This window comes from Zonotrichia leucophrys, chromosome 2 (genome assembly GCF_028769735.1).
Source record: "Zonotrichia leucophrys gambelii isolate GWCS_2022_RI chromosome 2, RI_Zleu_2.0, whole genome shotgun sequence".
Lineage (NCBI taxonomy): Eukaryota > Metazoa > Chordata > Aves > Passeriformes > Passerellidae > Zonotrichia > Zonotrichia leucophrys.
In genome coordinates this window covers 88,722,311-88,749,939 of record NC_088171.1, presented here as the reverse complement: position 1 = coordinate 88,749,939, position 27,629 = coordinate 88,722,311, and the positions used below count along the sequence as shown (strand labels likewise).

Below are 27,629 nucleotides of genomic sequence, written 5' to 3'. Positions count from 1 at the left end.
GTATGATCTCAGAAGCATTCTGAGCTAAAATGTAGGTGACATTTTATTAGTAGCCATAGGCAACTCTCGTTATAGCCACTTACATTTTTATTTATCCCTCAATATATACATGATCTGCTTTTAACTTTATATAATAATAATAATAATAATAATAATAATAATAATAATAATAATAATAATAATAATAATAATAATAATAATAATAATAATATTCACTGGAGACTGGCTCATTCATGTCTAGGGATGGGAAATCAGGAAGGTCACAAGGTAAAAGAAAACTCCATTTTCCTAGGAACTTTAGTGCATTTCTCCTAGGGAAATTCAAGTTGCTTTAGAAGGGTTTAGACATATATTGGCAGGCCCTTTACACCTGAGCCAAGTAAAAGCCCATCCATCGGTGCAGAAGAATCTGTGTTTAATAAAAGCACAGTAAAATAGTTTCCTGTACACTTTTTTTGTAAGGCCTCTCTTGCATTTTATTGCCAGCAGCCCAGTAACTCCACATACCCACTCAAAACATGATTGGGGTTGTTTCTTAACCAGAAGTAAAACAGGCAAGGAAAGGTCACGGTGCTGGGAGATTTCTTTTCAGATGATAAACGGGATTAAAAGTGAATAGGTCCTGGTTAGGAGATCACCCTAAAAGGAAAGCCAGGAATGACAAGGCACAGCCCAAAGTCCAAACTGTGTGTCAGCAATCTCCTGCTAGCAAGTCTGGGGTCACGAAGTAACTACCAACAAAACTGGATATATACATGCATATATATACGTATATGTACACATATAAATGTAATCCACCACAAGGGGTGTTCATACAATTGCTCAGTCAAAAAACAAAGCAAACAAAGTAAATGTAGCTAAGGCTACCATTGACCGAAAAAGGGTAATAACAGAAAACATGGAAATATCAAGATAGGACACTTAAATGGTCATACTTCTGCCTTTTATCATCTTTTCACTGAAACTAGAAACCAGAAAGAGAGGAAGGATTGGTTTGGAGAAATCAGAAAGCGTCATCCAAGCACAATAAAATACGTTCACACTACAAGGAGCTTTTTTCACCCACTGGCAAGGAAGTACCACTGAGAGGTATCACTCATTAGCTGGAACTCAGCAACTGGCCATGGATGTGATCCTACTCTGCAGCAACACAGAACAAAAGAGGTGAACTACTCTTACACTCAGTCATGACAGTCTTAATAGCTGCAGAGAGAAGCAATTTGCACTTCCAGTGTTTAAGCGGATGCATTCTGCTCCACAGCCAGGAATAACAATAGGTATCCCTGAAGTTACTGTGCCACAGCTCAAGATCAGTGCCTTCTAAAAGCATGCTATTCAAGACATGGGGGAAATCACTCAGAAATGCAAATTAGCTACCAGTAAGAGGAGGAATACCACGATGTCACATATTAAGTTGTAACAGGACACGCCAACAGATTAATTGGTACTGAAGCTTCTAGAGATATACTGGCAATTCAGGTTCCTGTAAGCAAACAGGAGGCCAACAGCAACACTGGTTGGAAGTGTGGGAAAGACACCTCCAAGTGCAGCTCCATTTCTGTCAGGACTGGGGCTGCTTGGGGATCTGCTCTAGTTAATGGAAAAATAACAGCTTTAGGAGGTTTCACTATCATGGCTTATGCTGGAGTCTTTTATCAGAAAAATATCATTCCTACAGAAAAAAGAGAAGCTTCCAAAATTTAAGCAGCATTTCAAAACATAGGTTCAGATTCTGGGAATCTTACTTATCTGACATTAGGAACACTGAAGGGACATTGGACTTTGTTACAAGCCAGTTTCAATAGCGCTTATAATTTTTATTCAGCTTTCTCCGCCCCACCCCAGCCACTGTGGGATGCTCACAGTAAATTAACAGTGACATCCTCTTCAATACCTAGCAGGCATCTCCACTTGTGCACTGTGAATGCTGATGGGGAAAGGAGGAAGGGGGAAACAAAGTGCATCTCTCTCTTGGTGTCTGCAGAGCCCTTGTTCTTCACAGAGAAATCTAACAGTGTAACTTTTGATGTTCCCTACTGCTCAATCAAAATCCACCTATCTAAACTTCTCTGAATTAAAAAGACTCGGAACTCCAAAGCTGATTCTCACCACTGTGAATGAATACTATAAACTTGTCTAGTAGAACAAAGGTAGAACTCTCACGTCTTACTATCTGCAGGAGCAAAACATTTTATTTTAATTTACTCTCACAGGTACAGCATACACTTATAAAGAAAGAGAACAGTTTTTTAAATCACTTTGATCATATGTAAGGAAACCTCCACCAGATCTGTGAAGATCAAAGACCTTCAGTATTTAATCCAGTACTATATGGCAATTATTGAGCCTATATAGTAATTATTGAGTGGGTTTGCAGCATTTACAAAGGTTGCATTAGCCCCCAATGTTTCGCAGCCTTTTCATGTAAAATCTCTGCTGTTACTCCATAAAATGTTTAATATTAAAACACAGCCAGTGATTTTCTGTTTGCTCTTCTGGGTTGATGCTGGCATGTAGCTAGAACTATGCTAATGAGATCCTTAAGGTATGCACACGGTTTCATTAAATGAATAAAATCACATAAAAGTCATTTTCTGGTCTTCAAGTCTCAGATTCTATCCTTCTAGTTGTTTAGGCTCAAATGGTGAATAGGTGCTTTATTGCCCACTGACAAGAAAATTTATGCCAACAGAGGTAAAGGTAATAGGCCACCATAAATACAGGACTAGATGGTGTGGACATTGCACCAAACACTTCATTACCACGTAGATACATCGAAAAGTATTCATTTTTTGGGGGGTGTATCCCTCTGCACTTTTCTGTAGCATGTTCTGCACGTGGGATAATATGCTTCCCTTGTTGCCACTGAGACAATCAGACTGTTGAGATTTCATTTAATAAAATCCTAAGATCAGCAATAACATCTGTATTTGTTTAGCAACAAACATATACCTATTTGTATATAAAAGATGACAGAAGTGTTTTCCTAGACCTCCACATTCTCTGTGTGCAGCTGCCCAGACTCTTGCTGCCATGCCTGGGACTGCTGTTCTGACACAGCCACCCCCATTTTCTAAAAGTTGGATGAACATTCATAAAGCCCTGCTGTAAGCATCACAGTCAAGTCCTTGTGTTGGATTGCTTAATTTTTATGAAATCAAATTCTTTCTTTCTTATTACAGTTATGTGCCTAAACTATTCCATACAGTGTTTTCCTAAGCATTTTCACTACTTCATTTTTAAATTAGGATTTTAAAATATTTATCTTAAAAATGTTTGTTAGATCAAAAAAATCCCCAAAAAAACCTCACAACAAAAATCACACATTCAAGTTGTTCTCCAGACCATTTTTGTGAAAGTTTTCAGGTGTCACTGCAACAAATCCTACTAAGAAATATTGCAGCACCCTCCTCACAGAATTGCATCTATAGGCTGTCTGAGCAACTAGATTATGCCAAGAACAACAGGTACATTTATTAATTTTGCAAACCTGCTGCTTATTTATTTTATACTGTTAGTCAGACCCTGCTACCGATGCCCACATTCTCCATAGGAGGAAAGTCTGCTGAGGTCAGTGGCTGAGCCCTGACAGTGTGAATTGCTGCTCAGTGACTCCCAGCAGTGTTGAGACACTATGGTCAAGCACAGACATCTGAGGAGGTGCACGGGAGAAAGAAACTTCATCCAACTCGAAATGACCATTACAGCTTTGGGGAAAACGAGGTCTGATCCAAGGGGGAGCCAGAATCAGAGAACCAGAATTAAAAAACCCAACAAACTAACTCCCTTGGGGGAAGAGATCAATTCACGTAGGTTTGTAAATTTTTTTTTTGGACATATAGATAATAGCCCTTTATATTTTAAATAACAATGACTTTCTGTGCTAATTGTTTTTTGTGTCTCTGTGCTGAAGGCTTTCAGGGCTCAGAAAGCAAGTCAAGATGCTGAACAGCATGTGTGTACACAAGATGACAGCCTCTGGCAGGGGACACAAAGGCTTCAGAATACGGGTGAGCACAGCGAAGGGCCACCCGTGTGCGTAGGGGATGATGGGCTGTCTGCTAGAAATCTGGCAGAATGCTCAAAAGGGAGTTTTTTAGCCTGAACTTGACTTCTGTGCCTCACTGATGAATATTAACACACAATTGCTCTTGCTGAATATCCCCATGGCTCTATGGCCACTTCAAGGATGCTTGCATGTATTATTATCTCCATCTTCCCTCCCACCCAGCTGATGGACACTACACCTTTAGGGGTAAAAACACACACCCTTAAGACCAAGTAGACGTCTATTACAAAGATTTTCTGCTTGATTTTAATCCAAAAGAGCTGGCATTGAGCTGCTGTTTTTTAATTAAAACCTCCTTTGCTGAGTTGTTTTTGTCTTGTGGAGCATCTATCAATCAGGAGGAGTCACCGCAGGATGCACTCGGTGGCAGCAGGCTATTTCATCCCTTCCCCCAAGCCCAGACACCGACTTTTTCCTTCTTCCTCCCCTCCCCAACTTCATTAACTAAATGCACTGAATAAACCTTAACATCCCGGCTAAATCCTATTGGCCCTGGATTTGCTGCTTAATGCTAAAACCCAAGCGACCCATTTTTCTCCTGTTTTCTTCTATTGCTGATGGCAGCCAGCAGAGAAAAATACCCAACTATAAACTATTTTCACGTAAGGAACAAAACCAAAAGCATTCATCACTCACTCTTTCTGCTGCTGTTCACAAACTTTATGTAAGCTTTACGTGACGTGTCAAAGCCTCCCTTGCTTTTGTGCTTCATGGGCAGCACAGTTAGCCTGTTGCTTAGCAAATGATTACAACAGAGTGCATCTGTTATTAAAAGTGCAACTAGGTCCCTTTTAAAGGAAAATGATCTGGAAAAGTCTATGAAAATTAATTTCTGTGCATTCTACAATCCCCAATCACGATATTGTTACAAACATCAGTAGATGGAGATCCCACTAACTGAGAGAAAAACAAAGAAAGTAAAAAGCTTCAGTGCTACAGAATCATTTTGGTTGCTATCCTTAAGTTTTGCTTTGAACTCTAAGTTTGTCTTCCCAATTTCACATATGCCACAGAAAAGGCTAAAGATTATTCACTGTGCCCCTGTCTCCCGGCTGTCAGCCCTCGTGCTGCACCCCAGTTATAATTACTGCACGTCATCTGCCCTCAGCTCAGCTGCCCAATGCTTCCTCCTTGGTGCATGATGACAAACAGGATCCTCAATGGTTCTTCCCAGCTCCTGACTCACTCTTTCCAAAGCACCCAAATTGGGTCATCCATCCAGCTGCAAAGCCTCCCTGCGGTAGCATTAAGACCTTTGGCTGCTAGTGTCATCTGCCTGCCTTTACTGCTTGCTCCACCAGACCTCTGATCTCTCTTCCACCTTAAAAACATGACACCATGATCACCATGTGTTTTGCCAGAACATCTGACACTCCAAAACCCTTCCCTCCCACAAATACCTCTTTTCCCTTTCTGCCACACAACTGTGGCCGCAGTCACGTCCCCCATTAACTTTGCAAGCTGCTCCACAACTTTCAACTGCAGTGATACACCCACGTCCTGCTGCAGGGTCCCTCTGGAATTGTCCCTGCCAAGCAGGCTTGGACAGGCTCCCAGCACTCCTAATAGGAGGGCCACCTCACCCTCTGTTTCCCCATGTCCTGTCCTTCTCCCTGGGTGCTGAGCATGAGGGATGTGAACCCCTGTCCTTTCACCAGGACAGCCTCTTCCCCTGGGATGGATCTGTGGAAAGCGGCTTCCCACGCAGAGAGCTGAGCGCTTTCCCTCATGGCTTGCAAAAGTCGCTCCCTGCATTTTCACTTATCTGTCAGAGTGGCTATTCCAGCTTGCTCTTGGGTACCCAACCAACACAGCAGTCTTCGGATTTGACTTATATTTTTAATACCACATTTCACTTGACTTTATTATCAGACCTCAGTGTCCTACAACACCGAGGCTGGCTTCTGAGAAGTGCTGCATCCTGAACTGCCTATCCCTCGGACACCCAGTCCTTTGCCCAGCAAATTCCCGCAGCATTCCAAGGCTGCAAAGGCTGAAAAGGAGCAAGGAGCCCAAGCATTTGGTGAAAAAGCAGCTATTCTGAATAAAAGCTGTATTTATAAACAATCTAAAAGCAAATGCAATCTAGCACTGAAGATATGTGGCACAGGTTATGATTATTAGTACGCTGTCTGGTACGAGAAGCTTTCAAATAAAAACACTTTCTTACTGACCGTGCACTCGCGTTAATGTATTCCTTACCAATACCACTAATGGAGCATTCATCATGTTTCTTGCTTCTCTGAAGTAACAAGAGAAATAGATGGAACCATGTAAGAATAAAACTAAATATATCCATGGTGCTACACGTTATCATAGCGCACACACTCTACAAATGTGTTTAAACAGGGTCCTTGAAGGAAGTAATGGCAACTGACTTCAATACTACAGAAATATTTAAACCAGCATAAATTGGAAGGCAGGAGAGATAAGGAATATAACCAATAAAACAAATGCTTATATTCTTGAGGACTTGTTTTTTTGCAGCAAGGACACAGATGAGAGAAAGACAGAAGGCAAGGTCTTCTGTAAGAAACCAGCTATTCCAGAATAAAGAAATAAAAATATTTTTGTTTGCCTGATTATAGATAAGGACGGTATGGAGCAATATCCACATATTGCCAAGGTTTTCCCTTGCCTTGGATACAGGGAGTAGCATACTAGATAGAGGACATATTTCTTAAGAGGTTTATGAGGAAGCAAACCTCAGCTTTTCTGCTCATTTTTATAAACTCTTGACAGATTTCAGCAAGGCCAATTCCTGGACTCGGCTTTGAACCATTCTCAGTGATAGTTCATGAACTTTGCACCAGGAATCTTTTTAGGGATAAGCAATGGACAAATGGGATACCAGCTGCTCAACTCCACTTTTCACTATTGTTCTACTTCTAGAGCCATATACAAAAGAAACAAACAGGGACTACAGCTAGACTGAATGGTACGCACACATCTAACAGATATTTATTTATTTATAATACTTTAAGATAAACATGCAAAGGAATTTCCAGTTATGCCTGCATTTTGCATATAACTTATGCCTGAGCTGTTAAAAAATATCTTTAGGTAATGTGCATTAACTGAGTGTTTATTTTTCCTGTAGCACTAGGAAGGTTATCAGAAACACAAACACAAGTTGTACACTAAACATAACCATATCCACTAACAGGACATTCTAACAGATTCATAAAGGACATTAAAACATCATTTTAGGCACACAGGAACAATTTTTCTTTCATTTTCAAAAATAATAATATCAATGACCATAGTGATGAGGTATGAAGCCCAGACCCCTCCATTATTACTGTTAATTTAAAACTACTGTATATTTTCGAACTTTTCTTTAGGAAACACACACTTCGAAGTTCACTTTTCCCCCACTGCACAACTCGCTGAGTGACGACCCGGTTGTTTTCTCAAGCAGTTTACACAGCAACTTAAAAGCAACAGCAAGAAAAGCCTCCAGAAACATTAACACTTGAACGAAACGCAAAAACTTCCAATGCCAATACAAATTCTCCCAAAATATGGGAGAATATTCTCCCAAAATATGGGAGAATATTCCAAACTAGTTGCCTCTGACAGTGATGCTGGTTTACAGCACGTCAGAAATTTACTAACCTCTGCCTTCCTAATCCCTCCGCAACCCCTGTGGTCTTCCTCGGCCTCTCCGAGCTTCACGTTAAACTTGCAGGAAACCAAGAACCGGGGGCACACAGCGAGCACGCTCCGGATAATGTCATCGCCTTCGAGCGCCGGAGCCCCGGCTCAGGCGGGGTTACTCACCCGAGGGAAGCCCACACTTCCCGACTGGACAGTGCCTGACGGGTCTCCCTCAGCGCCGCTCACTCGTGCGGCGGATAACCCAGCCCCATCTCCGCACAGAGCACTTCTACCGCAACTTGTTGTGCCCGCGCTTGTGCAGCTGGAGTTTTCCCGACTTGGCCCGGCGCTGCCCGGCCCGGCCCGGCGGCGCGGCCCGCTCGGCTCCCACCGCGGCCGCGCACAAAGAGCCTCCCCCGCGCCCACCCTGCAGCGCCGGCCCGCGCCCCCCGCGGGGCCGGCACCCACCTGCGGAGCCGCTCCGCTCCCGCCTCCCGGGCGCTGCTCCCGCTGTGCCGCCCTGCGCGGACAGATGGCCGGCAGCCCTGCAGCCCTCCGCTCTGCCGGAGCCAGGCAAAGCCTGGCTTTTTTTTTTTTTTCTTCCCCTCCTTTTTTTTTTTTTTTTTTTTCCTTCCTCTTTCCTCCCTTCTCCCTGTTTTATCCTCTCTTCCTCCCTTGGCTTATACCCTGGCAGATGAGCACAAGTGCGCTCACAACACCCCCTCCACCAGTCACTTCAATTAGTGCCACACGAGAGGAGCTTCTGCCCAAAATCTGCTTAAGAAAGGGCCAGAGGGCAGGGCAATCGCCTTTGCTCAACAATGACCAGAAGCTGCTATAAATATCCTAACAAAAGCACTGGCCAGGCCAGGAATGTCATATCCTAATGTGATAAAAATTGTAAATATCCAATGTATACCAGCAACACAAAGCAAGAAAATCAGGTTGTTTTTGAAAAAAGAGACAAAGATTAAAAGCAGTCACCACCTTCTTACCCTCTCCCCCCAGTACGTGACCTTGCAGTATGTTATCAAAGTTGTGTATTTCTGGGTGCCAAGCTATTATGTTTTCGAGGTCCAGAGCAGCTCGTTCACAATCCCTTTGTGGCAGCTGCTCGCTAATATTTATAGGTACCCAAGTCTGTGCACCTTATATAACCAAGTCCACTGACCAGGGCTGTGCAGAGGTAGACTCCAACCCCACAGATATGGTGCCTCACACAAATAGTACAGGCGGTGGCTTACCTTGTTAATTAAAACATTAACAAGAAGCTCCCAATACACCAATAAGTAAGCCAATATATTAATACAGTACAGACAGGGGTGTGTTTATATGAGGACTGGAGGATTTAATGTCATTTGATTTATATGCATTTTACACTAACATTATTCCAGTGCTGTGAGTGAGGAGAAACTACAACCTGAGGTTTTTAACTATACAGTGAACTAGAGCTGAAAACTAACTAAAAAAACCTAAAAAACAAACAAACAACAAAATTCACAAAAAGCCAACACACACTTGGTCAAGCACAGTGCCTCTATCAGTAGTGCCTGGACCTTGGGCTTTTGGATTGCTTCACAAATGTCCAGTTCACACTGTGCAAGTAGCTGGCATGGGGAGGGCAGAGTGGGAGGAGGGAGTGGTTTCGGTCCCCCAGGACTGCTTGTAAACTCTGCAGTGCCTTCGAGATAGTAATTTCCAGTCTGTTGATGGCCGGATGACAACAGCTAGGTTCATCTGAGGGGAAGCCAATAGCCACTGTCACCTAATTCTCTCTCCAGACGTTCAAGAATGTAATCATTGCAAAGGGAGGGCACTCAGCTCATGTCCAAGTCTCGTGCCTCAATGTTTATGTACAAATCTGTGTAAAAGTAGTTAATCCTATTGACCAACTGCATGCTCTTTTAGAACCGAGATAATGGCCATCTGAAATTAACCCTGTATTTCCTCTGTCAGGTCTCCATCAACTCAAAAATCGACTTCTACTACAAATACATGTTATTTTTTCCATTTCATTCCCATGCCCTCTTCTGATCACACTTGTTTGTCATGCTGTAGTGAACACTGCTTTCTCAAACTAAACCAATTCACATACAGACTTATTCTCAAATCACCTTTATCCACAAAGGATGGTCACAGAGGGTTTTTGCTGCTTTATTAATTCCCTGAATTTGAGCATGTGCCCAATGTAACAAAGAGTGTACTTTTAGAAGATCACTTGATTTAAAAGAGAGAATATTTAAGTGAAGCTCATATGAAACCCTAGTCCAAAAATCTAATGTGCAGGCTTGCAAGAACAAAACTGCCCACAAGATTTCCAGACTTCCTAGATTCAGCAGAGAGAGAAATATTCTTTATTTCAACAAAGAGTTGTGAGCAGCCCCGAGTGCACAGATGCAAAACAACAACACCAACATGTACAACACAGACTGAGCACTGTTGGGCCAAGGCTGCCAGCCCATGGGCTGACAAAGCCTCCCTGATGATGAGGGACAGGGAAGCAGAGGTCCCCACTCTGGCACAGGCATGGTGCAGGTCTGTGCAGCCCAGCACAGCGGCCAGGGTAATGGAAATACATCCAGCTGAATTTCCAAGGTGTTCCATGCAATATGGCTAATTAACCCTGCCAGTTGCACTGGCTGGTCTTTACACGGGCTCCTGCCTCTATTTCAGCCAGGGCCAACTGAGTGAGTTGGCCACAGCAGCAGTACAAACAAGTGTTGCACTGCAAAAGAGTGGACAGAAGTCTCACTGAAGGAATAAAAAACCTCCAACATAATCCTCAACAACAAAAACAGCTCCAGGTAAGCAGGAAAAAGATTTTTAGAATAATAAGCTTACTTGGCAAAAACATGAGCAATGACTTAAATAACTGCATAGTTGTGACTGAATAACAAGACAGCAAAAATAAATCACCAATGGAGTGAAATGCAAGCCTGTGTGCATGGTATAAAAATTTAGCTAGCCAGGCAGATGAACAAATTGGTGGAACTGAGTTACTGATGCTAGAAGTGACAGAAAAAGATGATTATCTCTGAATTCTGGGTGAGTTTTGTATCTTTAATTTTTGTGTATGTCATTCCCAAGTTCAAAGAGGGAAAATTAAAAGGGTTATAAAAATAAAAATACAAAAAAATTTCACCTTTCAACAAAAGACTCTGTTTGTATTGATCTGTCTTGATCTGCTCCTTTTCATTTTGCATGCTGCTTTCCTACCCCAGCTTTTCCAACCTATGGATAGAAATGGTGGAGGAATCTTACAACCTCCCTTAAGGACTGATGAAAATGTAGCATAAGAAAAACTGCATGTATGGATATATGCCTCACAAAGGGATATTCAGAAGGGTTGTCTTTGCAAGTGTGAAAGTATTCCAAATGCCATTTGCTTTTCAGATCAAAATGCTCCATTTGATGATAAACCTAAGAGACAGATGACAGAAATTTCCTTGACTGAGCAATGTCCCAAAACTAAAATGTACAAAGCAAATATACTATTTAGTTTATAAACAATTTAATGTATATTTGCAATTTTAAACTGTCATAAAATATTCTACCAAAAAGGCACTCATTTTATGGAGAATTATGCATTACCTGGAAGTGCTTTAAGTTAACTGATTATGGAAATAAAAACCTGAATCAGATACATTGGGTCCTTGCATTTGACATAATTTCCTGGAGAAGGAAACCTGTGTATGGAAAGCTATCCTCAAGCACTGGTTGAAGTTTTCCCTTAAATACTGTTTTATTTGATAAGTGAAAACTGACAACACCACCAAATCATCTAGTATTAGTGTTCTTTTCTTTTACATGTCCCTGCCCTTGGACAAAAAAATAATAATGGGTTATGCTATTCCTTAGCCTGAATAAAATGTTGCAGTTCCGGAGATAAAGACGTATTGAGCTGAGCAATTAAATAGCTAAATAAATGAATCAGCAGAGCAGAAGTGACAGATTTAATTACTGCTTAGAGCTAGGAAGGGGAACTAATTATGGGGTTCATGAACCTCATGCCATTCTTTTCCTTAAGCATGGGCTTCGATTCTTTTGGATCAAACACTGCAAATGCGGTAGCACCATGCACTAGATTAAAAAAAAAAAAAAGAGAGAGAAAGAAAAGCACAAAAAGCTATCCAAAATTTGGAAATAAAGTCTAATGTTTGAAGAAAGAATAGTCAATACTGTGTTCTAAAAGCCCATGTTCAACTGACTCCATACCATAAGTTACGAGGGCTTGTTTTCAAATAGATAAACACTAAAAATTTAGTTCTCCAAAACATGAAAGCACAATCAAGTTCACTAGATTGAATAAACCAGAGATTGTAATAGAAAGCTGTGGTAAGTGAGGCATAAAGCATACAGCTCTATTGAGTGGTTAGGAGCCCTCTTCATCAGAAAATATCTGTCACTGGGAAGCCTGAGCAAGCTTTTGATCCCACTACCTCTCTCCTGCTTTGGTCAGCCCACCACACCAAGCAAAATATCTCACAAAGATGCTTTTGTGGCCACCAATTACAAAAACACTAGCAGTGGAGAAAACCTGCACCTCAGTTTCTGCCTTCTGTCTCATTTCTCTAGGTTGCATTTTCCATTCTAATTCTGTTCTTGTTTGATAAAACAGTCAATGCCAATTATTTGAGCTTCACATTAAACTCATGATCCTAGTGGTATAATCCCCTAAACATGGAATTCTTTTCCTTATTAGTGGGAGGGAGGAAGGGGATAAAAGCCCACATATACAGCATTTGCATCATATCATTCAATTAATTGAATAATTTTGGTTTACAGCTATCTTGTACACATAAAGAGAGACAGGTATCATTTCAGGAAAAAAGTACCAAGCTGGGTTTTTAAAAATGAATTAGGGAAGGGAAGAGAGGAGAAGTCTTTCATTCATAGCCAGTTGTTTTCTAAAATTTTAATCTCATTATGATGTCTGTTTTAGCACAATTTTAAAAATCTACACATTTGCCTCTTTTCCTACAAGTGCTACAAAGAGAAAAATATCTCTGGACAGCTGACCTCATACACCATTCTGAAAAGAAAATCAGGCCTTTTACTCCACTGACTTAAAAAATTCTAAAAGTGCAGGACATGATGCAAACAATAAAACATCTTATGGGTAGGAAATATGTAAATCTACCCCAGCTATAGTTGTGATCTCCTTCCACACCATGAGTAATTTTGTCAGAATGAAAATAATTGTGTCCAAACCCAGAGCAGTGGGCTGATCCCTTGGAAGGCTCACTGAACAATCACAAATGCCATCATCATCCAAGATTACAACATCAGCTCTGCTTCAATGAAATTCTGCCCTCTGAAGGCAGCCAAAACCAAGGTCTATTGCCTCAATAAAGTCCAAAATGAACTCTATCTTCAAAATCAGTGTCTGAGTTTCTGTATCAAGGGAGACTGTATCTGCAGGGAACCAGGAGCACTGTACGCGCAAGATAAGATAAAATCAAGATTTTTTTTTTTTAATGGAGTTATGGTATAGCTCTATACAAGTCATATTCTTTGCCTGGAATTCTCATGCAGTTAGATCAGAAGAAAATGCACTTTTTACCTATACATACAGCAAAGCAGAGAGGAGCTGATCTTCCAAAAGGACACTATCTGAAACACTGGGTACAAGTTGCATTAACCCTCATACCATATGAATTTCACAGCATCAGATATCCATGTTATTAAAGTGTGAGGTGTGTAGAATGTCACTAAGGTAACAGTGGTCATGAACCTTGCAGAACACACACACACTCACACACACAACTGATATCTCATAATAGAGGTATGATGATTGTATAAATAACCTCAGTGGAGCATGATGAGAATTAAAGGATCTCATGGGCAGGGGCAGCTTGTCAGCAGACTGACAAAGGGTAAAAGGAGAACATGCACTCTTGGTGCATGTTCTAATCTCAGGAGGCAAAATCAGCAGTATTTCACTAACAGTTCCCTGCCAGGCTCAGATGGAAATAACATTTTAAGTGTCTGAGGTGTCCCTCTCAAGACAGGATATGATCAGTATTTGCCTGTGCATCCAGAAGCAAAGTCCCAAAGGAATACAGGGCGTGTAGGGATGGAAGCCATGCAGAAGTGAGTTCACCACCTGGGGAGAAAACTGACTATGAATCCACCATCTTCTGCTCTCACTGTAGAGCAGTGCAAAAGAAATCCCTCATGGGATACTTGGAAGTGGAGTAATGGTTAAGCATACTCTGGAAGCGAATTTGTCATTGCTTTATTTATACCCTTTTGCTCTCAGTCTTGCACTTGGATGTCTGCCCTTAGGTCTTGCTTAACATAACTTTGCAGTGTCTCACCACCCAGCCAGCCTGGTGAAGTGGAGAGACAAGATGAAACAGAGTGAAACCAGTAGATTATCAGCAGAAAACAAAGAAGGGTGCACAGGGTGTTTAGAGGCATGAATTTCTCTTCCAGCAGGGTCATAGAAGACCAGAGCTGGCAAGTATTCCTTCCTATTTTTAAAGGGTCACCGGCTTGGGATGACTTTACTAGCAGGGAAAGGATTATCTCTAACAGCCATGAACTAATTCTTCTCCCGCATGCTGGCAAAGCAACACTCCACAGTTCTGGGTGAGCCCTGGGTTTTCAAACAGCCTCTCACTGTGTTTGGTTATTACAGAGAAGGTAGCAGGTCATTTTTCACATGCATGGGAGTGTGCCATTTCATCAAATCTGCCCTTGGGAAGTTTGCTTCTGCTGATTTGCAAAAAAGTGACTAAGTATACCAGCAGGTGTAAGGGGAATTGCTAGTTGTCTGGTACAAAGAAGAAATTACTGTTTTATTGCATGAAGTTCCAATAACATTTATACACTACTAATCTCAGACCTAAAAATAATTTCAAATCACCTACCATTTTCTTCTTTAAAATCTCAAAGAAGCATTATTTTTTGGAGTGGCTTCCTAATCGTTCATTGGAACAGCAAGTATCCAGTCTTTACTGGGGACTAATATAAAAACTAATCAAGCTCCTTGACAGTAATGACAACTGAAATAATGGGAGCCACTGTCCAACTAAAAAGCTGAAGTAAGCCTCCAGCCACAGTGCTTAAAGGCTTTTCCCAAAGAAGGGCAGGGATCTGTGCATACAAACATCAGAGCTTGCTTACTCATGGAATAAGTTCCATCTGGGAAAAAAAACTGCAAATAACCAGAATTATGCCAGAAATAGGAAGAACAAGGAAGACTCTGAACTGGCTAGAGTGCAGCCCTAGACTGAGCCTGAGCAAAACTCACAGAAAGTTTCTCCTCTCTCCTAGGGCAGTAGTATACCAAAGAGGAAGAAGCCATAAGGAGAATGAAATAAGGAGTGACAAAACTGATTCTCATAAGCCTCATAATACAGTCCTTGACTTAATAGAGATGAAAAAAAGGGGTTTTATAATATGCAGTAATGTGTTCACTGAGATGCTTATGAACAATTACAAAATGTAATTAATTAAACAAAAAGTTATCTTGATTTGTGAAACTTGAGAAGCAGTTACTTTCAAAAATTCTGCCACTATGAAAAACACTATATGCAACATGAGGGGATAGCACAAGCCCAGAATAGACCAAGAGAACAATTTGGAAATCTAAAGGAATGGTTCACTTCCATCTCGTGAGGTCTGAGGGTCAGTTTGAAGGAACAAAGCTCCAGGGCTCAAAAATCAATCAGACAGTTGTGGAAGGGTCTTGAGAAGTTCCATGTACAATTTCTACTTAGCTACCAAATTGGTAATGTCTGGAAATTCCATTGGTAGAAGGTATGGAAATTACCAAAATCTTCCAAACACAGGGAATTTTGGAAGTCAAACCTGAACCTTTGTGATTCAAATCTCAAAAGCAGAAAGTGATGGCAGACCGACCATCCATCCATCCTGAACGAAAATTGGTTTTAATATTTACACTGCTGAATTCACAAAGAACTTTGGGTAGAAAAAGAAGAAGTGGAGATAGTCAGAGATGGAGAATCAAACACTGATAAAGTCATCTGCATTTTGGAATGAGTAGCATGCTACATTGAGAGCAAAGACGCTCCCTGTATTTCTAAATATAAGTAATGCCATGATTATTCCTCATTTAAAATATTCCTCACTATAAACATTTGAAATGCCTTTTATTCTAGAGCCAGCACAAGACTTTTGAACAGCTCAGACAAAACTGACAGTCAATCCTCCTAAAATAACAGATGGGACAGGGCCACCTCTGCCTGCTACAGAGAAGTGGGGAATTGCAATGGAGAGATCCAGAGGATTCATGCTGTTAATCTGGCTGCCTCCAGGGACTGATAGCAGTCAGCTATCACAGCTGCTGGCACTGGGCATTCTACCAGTAGTTTCCACTCCTACTTTAGGGGCAGCAGTGCTTTCAGACAACCTGGTTTTCCCTGTCCTAATATGGACAAAATTAGGGTGGACAGATGTTAAGGGATGTGCACTTTGTCTTTCCAGGAGCCTGCCACCTTAGACAATTACTGCTTTGCTTGTGCTCACAGCCAGTCCAGTTTGCTGCTGAAAACTGAAAACTCAGTGCTGCTTCTGCATTCTCAGAAGATTCAGCAAAACTTATGTTCACTGGTTTCATAATGCTTCTGAGAGTCAGGGGCCTTGATCCTCGTATGAAATCCACCTTGTGTCAATCTTAATTCCATCTCCAGAGTCATCAGGATAAAATCATGCTCAAAAAAGCAAATAGTTCATCTCTAATGATTAAGAATATTTTTAGCATGCTTCCCATATTGTGCTGTTCAAGTTCCTTATGAAAGTGAAATTGCAGTGAAATTCTTGATGTAAAAAGCTACTGTGAGATATTTCAATATGCTGGGACAACATAAGAGTTATCAGAGTTATCAGTGTTATCAGTGTGTCAGGGTAGAGCATGACTAGCTTGATCAGGAAACTACTGTTCAGAGCTGTAGCATAAATGATAGATGTAAAATCAGAAACAGCTTTGAAATGTGTATTGGCAGCATTTCCTTTTACAGGACCATTGGACCATGTGTTGCATCAATATTGGTGACAACACACAAATTTCAGTAAATATTAGTGTTTAAAGCTGAAGTTATTAAATCCTTATGGAGGTTTATTTGCTGCAGCTTTTCTGACAGATTATACTGTATCAGGGCAGTTGAAAATACCGTTGTTGCCCAGTAGAGTAGCAACAACAGGAAAAAAATTAGAACAATAATTTTGTTCAACATAAAGTCATACATTGCTACACCATAATGACTTTTTTATATCAAACCCAATATTTAAATTCCATTATATTTTTTTAAAATATGAAACTTTTCTAAGGAGGAAATAATTCAGTGATGCCCAGCAAATTCAGACCCATTCTACACCTGCAGATTTCCACTGTGCCCTCTTGAGATTCACTTTTTCAGTGCTTTGTTCCAAGAACATAAAATAATAGTCTTGCCTGCCTCACAGAACTACTATTAGCACAGCCCATTTATATTCTATAGCATTACAGCACTATGGGAGAAAAATGGTTTCTGTATGTACCATTCTATGCATACATTTTCCACTGAACTTTTTTTTTTAAAAAAACCCACAAAACCTAAATTTGTCTCCTGATCATTTTTTTTCCATTTTGTTTTCTAACTTCCATCACCTTGTTTTGCTGTGTACTGTGTTGTGTCTCCTGGTATAGTCTCCTTCTTGTTTCAGTCACTTTTCTGTGTCATCTGTGATGAGGTTTCTTTCAGTGTTTCTTTTCTCCACTGTTGCAATTTTATTTCTTATATATATTGCCAATCTCTCTAGATTGAGAATAGGTAACTATTCTCAAACTTAGTTGGGTGTTTGTATCTCTCTTCTTCTTACTCTGAGCCTTTCCTTTCCTGCCTGTGAACCACCTTCAGGAGCCTTGGTTCCTGAAGGAATTGTCTCCCTTTATAGGGGTAAAGGAGAGCACTACACCCGCAAGCATTCATTGATGAGGAGACAGGGAAATCAGAAAAAGTGAATGATCAGAGAGCTTTTATTCCAGATACATGAAGGCCTTAGTGATGTGTAAAACACCTCAGAGATAATGAGTGCTTCAGGGTAGGGATTGTATCTGCCTGAAATAAGGGTTTCTCCAGTGCTCAGGGCACAGAGAAGCTGCTCACCTTGCAGAGGCTTCAAATTGCTACAGCTCAACCCCAGGAGGCTTTACAGGTTAAATTTTACATCTTAAACTCGATTCGGAAACAAACTCAAAGCTGTTGCATGGTTTATGAAGTGATTGCAGCCCAGCTGCTGATGGCTCCCAGCTGCTTGTTCCCTTATCCTGTGCTGTGGGTTCTCAAGAAGTGCAAGACAGAACCAACCAGTGCTGTCATTACCTTGATTTCAATCATTTGGAGGACCTAGATCTGCCCTTAGAGACAGAAATTAAAAGTCTCATTGTTAAGCCTAGTTAAAAAAAAAGTGTTTACAACTGCAGCTGCAACTTGGCCTTTCAAATAAGAACCCTGAATCCAGCAGAACTCTAGGGTAAGAACACACTTCTTCTATATGTGGGTACAATTTTCAGAAGGCACAATTTCATAGTTTCAGAATATTTCTAGGACTCATCTCACTGAACTGTAAAGCAAGACGCACTTGAAATTGTTAGCATTTCAGAAGGGATTATTATTTTGGTATGATCCCTTTTTTTATTTATCTGTGTAAGTTTTCCCAACTTTTTCTTTCTTTATTCTGCTCCCTTTTCTATTATTTTTGCAAATGTTTTCTCTTTTTCTTTTTTCCCATGCCTTGAATTTTATGAGCATCCCCTGCATGTTTTAGGGCCTTTTCTGAGGAGGCACTAAATAAAGAGAAAGCAATTCAGAAAAAGAACAGTAAAAAATTAATTATTTTAACTACATAAAATCATAGAATCATAAAATGGGTTGGAAGGGCCTTAAAGACCATCTGGTTTCAAACCTCCTGCTGTGGGCTGGCTCACACCACTAAACCAGGTTGCTCAGAGCATGATCCAACTTGTTGTTAAACACAACCGTGGACAGGGCATCCATAGCTTCTCTGGGCAACCTGTGCCAGTGCCTCACCACCCTGACAGTAGAGAATTTTTTCCTTATATCTAATCAAAATCTTCTTTCAGTTAATGTCAGGTCATTTTGGAGGGAAAGGCAGGAAATGTGGAAAGAGAAACTCCCCAGAGTTCTCATTTATTCTACACCATTTCAATATACAGCACAGTAATGGTGATTATTAGAAGGTCTTCTGAAAATGGAAGTTTCCCAATCAGAAAAATATCAAGAATATCAAAGAATATCAACTCTGGAAAAGAAAATTTAGTATGTTCAGCCAAAAAAAATTACTTTGAAGAGCAAGTTTCCAAAGGCATAAAACTAATAATAAAATATTTTTAAAGCACTTCCAAAACAGGAAGTCTGCCAGAATGTCTGTAGGGCTGATAAGTAACTTGGATATGAAAAGGGAACCCAAATAAGATCAAACTCTACTTCAGCAAAGTGAAAAGAATTCTTTATATAGGTGTAAAGAGCACTATGGAATAGACTTTGGAGATTTCCAGACCAAAACTTTCTTTACAGGGCACACCCTCCTTACTGGTTAGACAGCAGGAAATACAGAGCAGAAAATCAAATGGTCACTCTTCACAAATCAGAGAGATTTTGAGTGTAGGGAAATACACTGTTTAGCATAGTCCTCAGTAGTTTGGTTAAGGCTGAATAGTGAGGCGAGATTAAATCATACTGATTATTTAATGTAGTAAAAGCCAAAGATGTCTGAAAAATTGTAGAATAATCTCAATTCTTTGTGATTGGTGATAAAAGTGTGGACGAAGAATAATGCTGATAAATATTCAATCTGGAACAAAAAACCCCAAAGAATCCTAACTATACATACCTAGTGATGAGCTGTAAGTGAGCTGCTACAAATTTGAAATATGGCTGCTGCAACTGGTGAAACCATGTACCATTCTATAAAAACACCAGCCTACTGTTAAAGGAATATTATGAATAATTAGGAAAATGAAATGGAAGAGAGATTATAAGGTCACAAAGAAAATACACCTTATGTTCTAAGCCCCAAGGAACTCACCTGAAGTAAAAACATATAAACAAGGATCTACGGAAAAGATAATTAATGGTAAGGGACGGTATCTCTGTAAGGAACAAAAAGTAGGTTGGGATAACTGACATTTTTTGTTCTGTTTAATAAAAACCCACAATCTATCCTGGCATCCTGGTGTACATGATCACTCCTACAATATTTCTTAGCAGTAATGACATACATTTTTGTAATAATAATGACCTGCATTTTCACTGTTCTTTTTCTTCAAAATACAAAGTATGCCAGGAATATTGTTTAAATTATTCAAGCAGCCATTTAAGCAAGCAAAACCAAATTCTATTGGAAGTAGCAGGTTGAAAGATGTCTTTGGGGCACATCTGGGCCTACCCAAACAAGATGAGCTTTGAAGTCACATCCAAGTTCAAAGGTTGCCCAGGAGCTTGCACAGAGAGCTTTGTCTGATCTCAAGAATGGAAATGCCACAGAGTCTCTTGATACCTGCCAGTATTTCATACACACTTATACGCACAAGAAAGGAAAGATTTTTCTGATATTTAGACAAAATTTCCTATCTTGTGACTTGAGGCTGCTGCCTCTAGTCCCATTGTGTTGCACTACCTAGAAGTGTTTGACTTCATCTCATCTGTAAATTGCCAATGGGTAGGTGAAAACAATTAGGTTCCACCCTTATTCTCATCTTCAGCCAGAAGGACACTTTCTGTCAGTTTCTCCTTGTATGTCATGTGCTCTGGCCACCTGTTGCTCCAAAGGACTCATTCCACTATGTCAGTGTCTATCTCGTACAGGGGAATCCAAAACAGAGCACAGTCCTCCAGGTAGTCTTACTAGTGTCAAAGAGAGAGCAAAGAATCACTTTTCTCAACTTGCTGGCAACTCCCTTGCTAATGGAGCCCAGGATGATGTTGGCCTTCAGGATGCACTGCTGACTGACACTGGGGTTTTTTTGTCTACTGGGACACCCAGGACTTTTATGCAACGCTGCTCTGGAGCCAGTTGGTGCCCAGCCTGTCCTTCTTCATGATCAGGAATTTGCATTGGCCTGTGCTGAACTTAAAAAAGTTTCTGTCAGATTTATACTCCAGCTTGTTGAGAATGCTCTGAATGATAGCCCTGCACATTAATTGCTCCCTTAATCAGGTATCATCTGTGAACTTCCTCAGGGCTTTATTTCATCCCACTGGATACATCTGTAGTGAAAACATGAATGAATGTCCACTCTTGTGTTGGTTCCTGAAAGATGCTACTAGAAGTCACCCATCAGTTGGACTTTTTACAGCTGATCACAACTCTTGCAGCCTCAGGATATGGCCAATACTGCGTTCACCTTGTAGTCCACTTCTTAAGTCACTGCCTCACCACTTTGGCTGTAGGAATACCATGTAACAGGCCTTGCAGAAGCCAAGACAAATTACCTCATCTTTCATCCATCAAGCCAGACATCTCCTTAGAGCAAGCACTCAGACTATTCAGCCACAATTAGTGGTTTGTGAATCCATGCTGTTCCAAATTTCCCTCTTGTCCTCCTTGTGACTGCACATGGTTTTCACAAGGGTTTCCTCCAAAATCCTGGTGGAAGCTGAAGGGAGCTCTATCAGCAAATAGTTCCCCAGATCTGCCTTCATGCCCATATACATGTAACACTTGCCAGCCTTCAGGATCCTCTCCTGATTCCTAGGGACTTTTTGAAGAATATACAAAGCAGTCCTTGCAGTGGCCTTAGTTCCTTCTCTCCGTATCCTTGGATACATTCTCTCTTTCCCATGGACTTGTGTGTGTGTTCAGTTTGCTTACTTGGTCACTAATGAGATATTCCCAGGTTCTGCCTGGGAGGTATGGGGACAGAATGAAAGACCAAGGAGAAGATGCTGAGTTGCTCAGGCTTTTCTGTGTGCTTCAAGTCTGCTGCCTTGCTTCATAGCCCTACATCTTCCTTAGACCTCCTTCGGATTCTACTTCTAGAAATTCTTCTTGTTGCCATTTCCATTCCTCACCAATTTCAATGCCATCTGAGTTCTGACTTCCCTAATTCCCTGCCTACATGACCAACAATGCCCTGCTCCTGAGTAGCCCTCTTTGGCCTCCACCGCCTTTTGCACTTGAGAGAAGATGGAGCTCCCTGCCTGTCTGTTGTGCCTGTGTGACTCATGGGCTGTGGGCTGGGCTGAGCCCAGGTCTGGGAACATTGTCCTCACAGAGCAGCATCCTTGCATGATTTCCTTCCCCTTCCCCTTCCCCTTCCATACAGTCTCCCATGGGAACTTGCTGAATAGCTCCCAGAATGAGCTGTTGAACCCTCTATTTTCATTTGCTGTTATCATTCTGAAAACTTTGAGTTTTTGATCAAAGTATTTATTCATTTCAGGCAAAAGATTCTCAAAAAAAATAAAGTATAAAAAAAAACTGAAATGAAACTTTTTTCTCTGTCAAAGTCAATTTAGATGCAATAGAACTTTTACAAGGAGCCATAGTCACTTAATTGCATTCCTTCACTAAGGTGAAATGAAAAGTAATGGAGTAGAGATGCTTAATGCTTATTGACGATAAATAATTTAGATTATTTATAATATTAAATACTAATCAGTAAATAATGATCCATGAATAAGTCTGACAATATGGCTGGAAAATAAAATCAAGAGAGATTTCAAAGAAACTTGCCAACTCAGCATCCCATGAATTTTGCTTGCTGCCTATCAACATCTGTTTCACTTTTCAGCAACCTTGTCTTGCCTGCTTTGCAACTCACAGCAGTGCCTAATTTAAACATTCTCTGATTGTGGTTTTTAGTCCTAAATGGGGTTGTGAGATGTGCAATTACTGCTTCTTTCATTTTATTTACAAAAGACAAGCAAGAGGGAGAATACTGGTTTTTGCTCCCACCTGTTATGCTAAGAGAAGCTAAATGAGTGTTTGACAGGTAAAAATATAAATTATGAACACTCAGATTAAAATACTATTGGAATTAAATTCATATGTGTTTGTGAGAGTCTGGGTATATTTCAGAAACTGACAGCATTTTACTTTTCCTTCTACAAGTATACTATGCTCAAAAAGCTTCGCTTAAAATGCCCTGTAATTAACCTAGGATACAAGAGAGAAAACGGTGAGCAGAACAACAAAGACAATTTGTCATCAGGATTTTCATTAAACCCCTCAGTATTATAGGAATTAATTTCAGTAGTGCTTTGCCCTGATTACTGCCTGTCGGATAGGATACAGGCATCCAACAGGATATTTGAATGGAGAGCTTTTGCTCCCATCCTACATCAGCATTATGAAGGTAAGTATTTTATCTACACTGACTGTGATTCATCGTCTATATTTTAATATTGCAAAAACTGAAGACAGCTCTAATTTTAACTTCCCCTAGCCCTGCTTTTTTCCAGTAAACGTTACATTGATAATAGCTCACATTGCCGTCCCCATCTTGGGCAGGGAGCAAGATCAACAGACTTTTGAATCACAATAGCCATTAATTTGTTACTTTAGCTTCCCAGACATTATAGTTCACTACATATTGTTATATCACACAGTCACACTAACCTTATTGGTCACAGAAGGGAAGCAGCTCTCATTTCAGATTCTGAATTGAGCTGCAACCTGTACAGCATCTAGGCAGAGTTCTTATCTAGCCTTTCCATTTCCAGTTTTTCAAAATGCTCCCCTTGTAAAGCAGACCACTTTGGAATCTGCAACACATTTTAAAGTAATGATTAAACACTAATCCACTAACATACTGAAGTGGCACTTGAGAATTTGGCAGTATCACTTTAAATAATCTCTTAGCCTACTGATGGCTCTCTCAGTATCCTGTGTTTCCACACATAGCTGATGAATAAAATGATTTGAACTAATCTGTGCCTATACTTCTCACAGTATTTTTTTCATGAAAAGCAAACAGTGCAGCATGTATGCCTTAAAGTAAGGAAATCTGTTGGGACTATAGTCAAAATTTCAGTTTCTATAAAATTTTCTTTTTCAAGTTATATAAAAGTATCTTTAGAAACAATCTCACCTTAAATCTGAGAGTGCCATTATAGACTGTATTACAGAAATTACTTTGGTAATTTTGGCCAAAGCAATGCAGTTAAATATCACACATGGGTGCAGGGGGAGGGTAGCAGATAGAGAAATCTAATTCACCCCTACAACATAAATGAGATATGAAACATTACTGAGGAGCAACAAGCTGCAATATTGTACAGCGTCTTATAAAGCCACACTAAATGAACACAACTAAATTGATGCTGCCTTAAGTTCTTTTTGCTCATTGTCAGGAAATTATGATTTTTTTCTCTGCAGAAAAATTGACTGAATAATATCTGTGCTGCACCCAGCTGCTTATAAGGTGAGTCGGCAAAGTATCCTTTATGGGTAAAACATTATTACAGGATCTAGATCTGCACAGCTTCTTGAGCTGAAATGTGAATAAACCCAGAGGACTAAGCTATCAGTTCTCCCTCTTTGAGTTGGAAAGTGAAAGGGGCTGTGTGTGTGCCTGTTTGTGTGTATGCGTGTGCTGATCTTTTAGTAGTATTTCAAACAAAAAAGCAGCTTTCTCAAGCATTCTGCTTTAAAAGTTGGGTATGTTCACTGACTTTCCATCTGTTCCCATCTTTCCTAAGAGCTGTCCCTATATGCTACAGATATTGGGTTCAAACCCGCTTTGCTTGCATCTTCTGTCATAATCACATTATGAGATGACATATACATTCATCTGGATATAAGGGGATGCTTAGAGAATTCAGGTTAAGATGACTCAGTTGCCATATTTAGATTAAAAATTCTTCTGATTACCTGGCACATTAGGCCTTACATTAAATCACAAAATGTGCCATCTCTTTTTCTTCTCTGTTCTCATTTTTCCATTAGCAGTTTTCTGGCCCCTCTATCATTGAGTGTTTCCCTTGCCCCAGTCTATTGATCTTTTTTCTCCTCTTTGAGAGCTACTCATATAGTTGCCCTCCCTCCTGTTCATCTTCTCTCTTCCCATAGTCTCTGCTATGCTACTTCTACATAGCACTGCCAGTCATTCCATGCTTCTCCTTTTAATCCCATCCAGACTCCTGCCTATGCTGTTCCTTTTGATGGAGCATATACACAAGGGTGAAAAACAACAACTTTCATATTTTCCAGTACTTCATGTAGGGAAAATCTTTGTCATGTAAGAATCACACATGGCACAATTCTTAAGGTGTCCTGTGTAGGGCCAGGAGTGGGACTTGACCTTGATGGGTACCATTCAACCCAGCATATTCTGTTATTTCATAATTAAATATGATCTAAACACAGTCTACAGTAATGTCTGCTCAGCAGGTGTCCCAGAAGCAAAGGGCTACCATTCTTTTGATTGTCCTGAAACCTACAGAACTATTCTAACCAAGAACACATCATGTAAGTGACATGCACAACTGCAGTTCCATGGTAAACAGTGGATCTTGCTCATCCCTAAAACTCTTCCAGACTGATTGATGCATATGTGGGGTCAAAATTCACAAAAAGTGTTTTTCCGCTCCTCTGTCAGTGCTAGATTTGCTTTTAAGTTATTGAAGCATCAGAACTAGTTCTACTGAACAAGGCCTGGGGCTTCAGAATACTCTTATAGCACAGGCATAAAAGCATCCCTTTTCTGCCACAATGGAGCAATAGAGTGGAATCTGAAATAAAAAGCAGAAAATCTAGAGACAGAACATTAAGTTTTTCTTTTTGATTACTCTTAGATTTAAAACCCATTAAATAGACCAGTATGTAGGCAACCTCTAACTTAACTAGAATTATGGCTATTGCATCCACTCCACATGGAAATGTATAAAGTACTTACGGCTACATATTTCAGTGGATTCTTTTTTTCAATAAGTAATTAAAACTCTCAAATATCAGTTATAACCTAAATCTTTAAAAATATCAATAATTATTGCTAAAATAATTAGTTACTTAGAGTAGAAATTATACACATTACGAGAGCAAAATTATTCAAGATTATATTCCTGTTCTGCAACACAGAAAATTTATTAGCACACACAGACTAACAAGATACTTTGTGTTTTCAGTCAGAGCACCATGGCAGACTGTGACTGGTAATCTAAAACACAAATAAAGCTGTGAATTTGCTGTGCTAAAGTGGCACCACTGATATTCCTACATTTCCCATGTCTTCCATTAATAAACCAGTCCAAGAGGAAGGTAGCTGAGTGACACTGGCTTGCATTTAGATATTATTCTTTCTGTACCAGCCATCAGCCATTGTCACAGAGTCTATATAAGAACACTAGCTTCTGCATCTAATTCTTTCCTCTTAATTGACTTTAAAACTTTAGGTAACATCTGACAGAGGAATTTAGATGGAAATTAGGCCATCTGAATATGATTTTCTTCCCCCAACTCCTTCTCTCAGCCTCTCCTCAAGGCCAAGGAATGGGACAGGTTTTAAGAACAACCCAGCAGCTCTCTTTGTGTCCAATTAACCTTTCTTCACAAAGAGGGTATTAAAGATTGGAATGTACTGCCCAGGGAGGTGGTGGAGTCAGTGTCCCTGAAAATGTTTAAGGAAAGACTGGATGCAGAACTCAGTGCCTTGGCCTAGCTGACATGGTGGCAGTGTTCAGCCGAAGATTGAACTCAATGATCTCAGAGGTCTTTTCCAACCTAATTGATTCTGTGATTCTGTGGATGCAGACGACAGCTAAGGGATATCTAATAACCTGGGTGCAGAAGACAGTTAATGGTGATCATAAAATAAAATACTGAAATGACTATTTAATTCCTATTCTCTGGCAGAAATTATATTGGTTGTTGCCGGCCTTTTGTGCTTCAATAAAAGTCTTTAAAATACCATGTCTGACTTGACGAATGTGCTTTTGAAGAAGTTTCTTGAATCAGAATACCTCCACTGCCAGTGTACTGCAGAGTTCCCTTCAGGCCTCCTGGATTTTTTAATAACAAGGTTTCCTTCCTGTGATGTTTTCCTCTCTCCTGTGGGCAGGGTTTTTGAAATGCTACAATGCAAGGGAACAAGGTTCTTCTCAATGATTTTATTTAACCTCTCTCATTTAAGATCAAAACCCAGTGGGTTTAATTAATTGTCATATGTTACTTCCAAGCTGAGAAACTACATTTCTTCTCCTGTTAATTCTACTCATAAAGGTTATTGTCATCTGTAGGTAGAGAATTTAAACAGCAATTTTGTTGATGATACACCTTGCAGCATAGGATGGATCTTCTTGTTGTGACACTGGTGCTGACATCCTTCCATAGTAATACACAGTAAGGCAGACAATCCACTTAGATATTGCAACAACAGGATTCTGACTGAGGTCAATGAAACTAATCAATCCTGTTCATCATCTGGGTTCCTCCTGGGTGTCCAGGCCATGTTATCTTCTCCATATACTTAATTTTTCTTCTGGAGGAATGATTAGGGATTTCCTAGTAAATTACCAAACTGAACTCTTCAAACTCCTTAGGCCTTTCCATAGCTGGGATTATGGAGCATTAGCTGTCTGCTGCCAGGTTAAGCTTCATGAGCTGCTGAGAGCACCTCCTAATCAACTTTTATGTTTCTAACTGGTTGAGATGTGGTTGTGGTCTAAATCAAAGTTTTGTCTCCTGAGTAGCAGCAGTTCGACGCATCATCACTGATCTCTACTTACTCAAATAAATGAACAATCAATTAATGTGAAGTAAAGAAAACCAACCTCAAAATGAAGGCATAAGCCAGCTCTAGTCTTAAGAAGGTTTACTTATTGCTGCATGCTCAGCATCATGCCTGAATGCAAGTCTGCTGGACACAACCAAGCTGCAGCCACTTCTATCACCTTCTCTTGTGTTTAAAGTGATTCAGACTTAGGGAATAGCAAATTTATCAGTGGTTTGACAACATTACTTCTCCCTGTTTTTCACACCCTGCCCCACA

At 40.3% G+C, this 27,629-nt stretch overlaps 1 protein-coding gene across 24 annotated transcripts in view; it reads right to left on the bottom strand.

The window, feature by feature from the left end:
* The window catches only part of LOC135444249 (poly(rC)-binding protein 3-like), a 497,164-nt gene that overhangs the window by 131,293 nt on the left and 338,242 nt on the right, over nt 1–27,629 (bottom strand). For 2 of the 24 annotated variants that reach the window (XM_064705621.1, XM_064705632.1), the window contains exon 1: nt 8,138–8,262. The exons of 20 other annotated variants lie outside the window; for them this stretch is intronic. The gene's annotated coding sequence lies outside the window, so the exon portion shown is untranslated. Of the gene's footprint in view, nt 1–7,687; nt 7,831–7,852; nt 8,031–8,137; nt 8,263–27,629 lie in introns of those variants that run through there. 2 more of the 24 variants (XM_064705622.1, XM_064705623.1) reach the window with 2 other exon arrangements.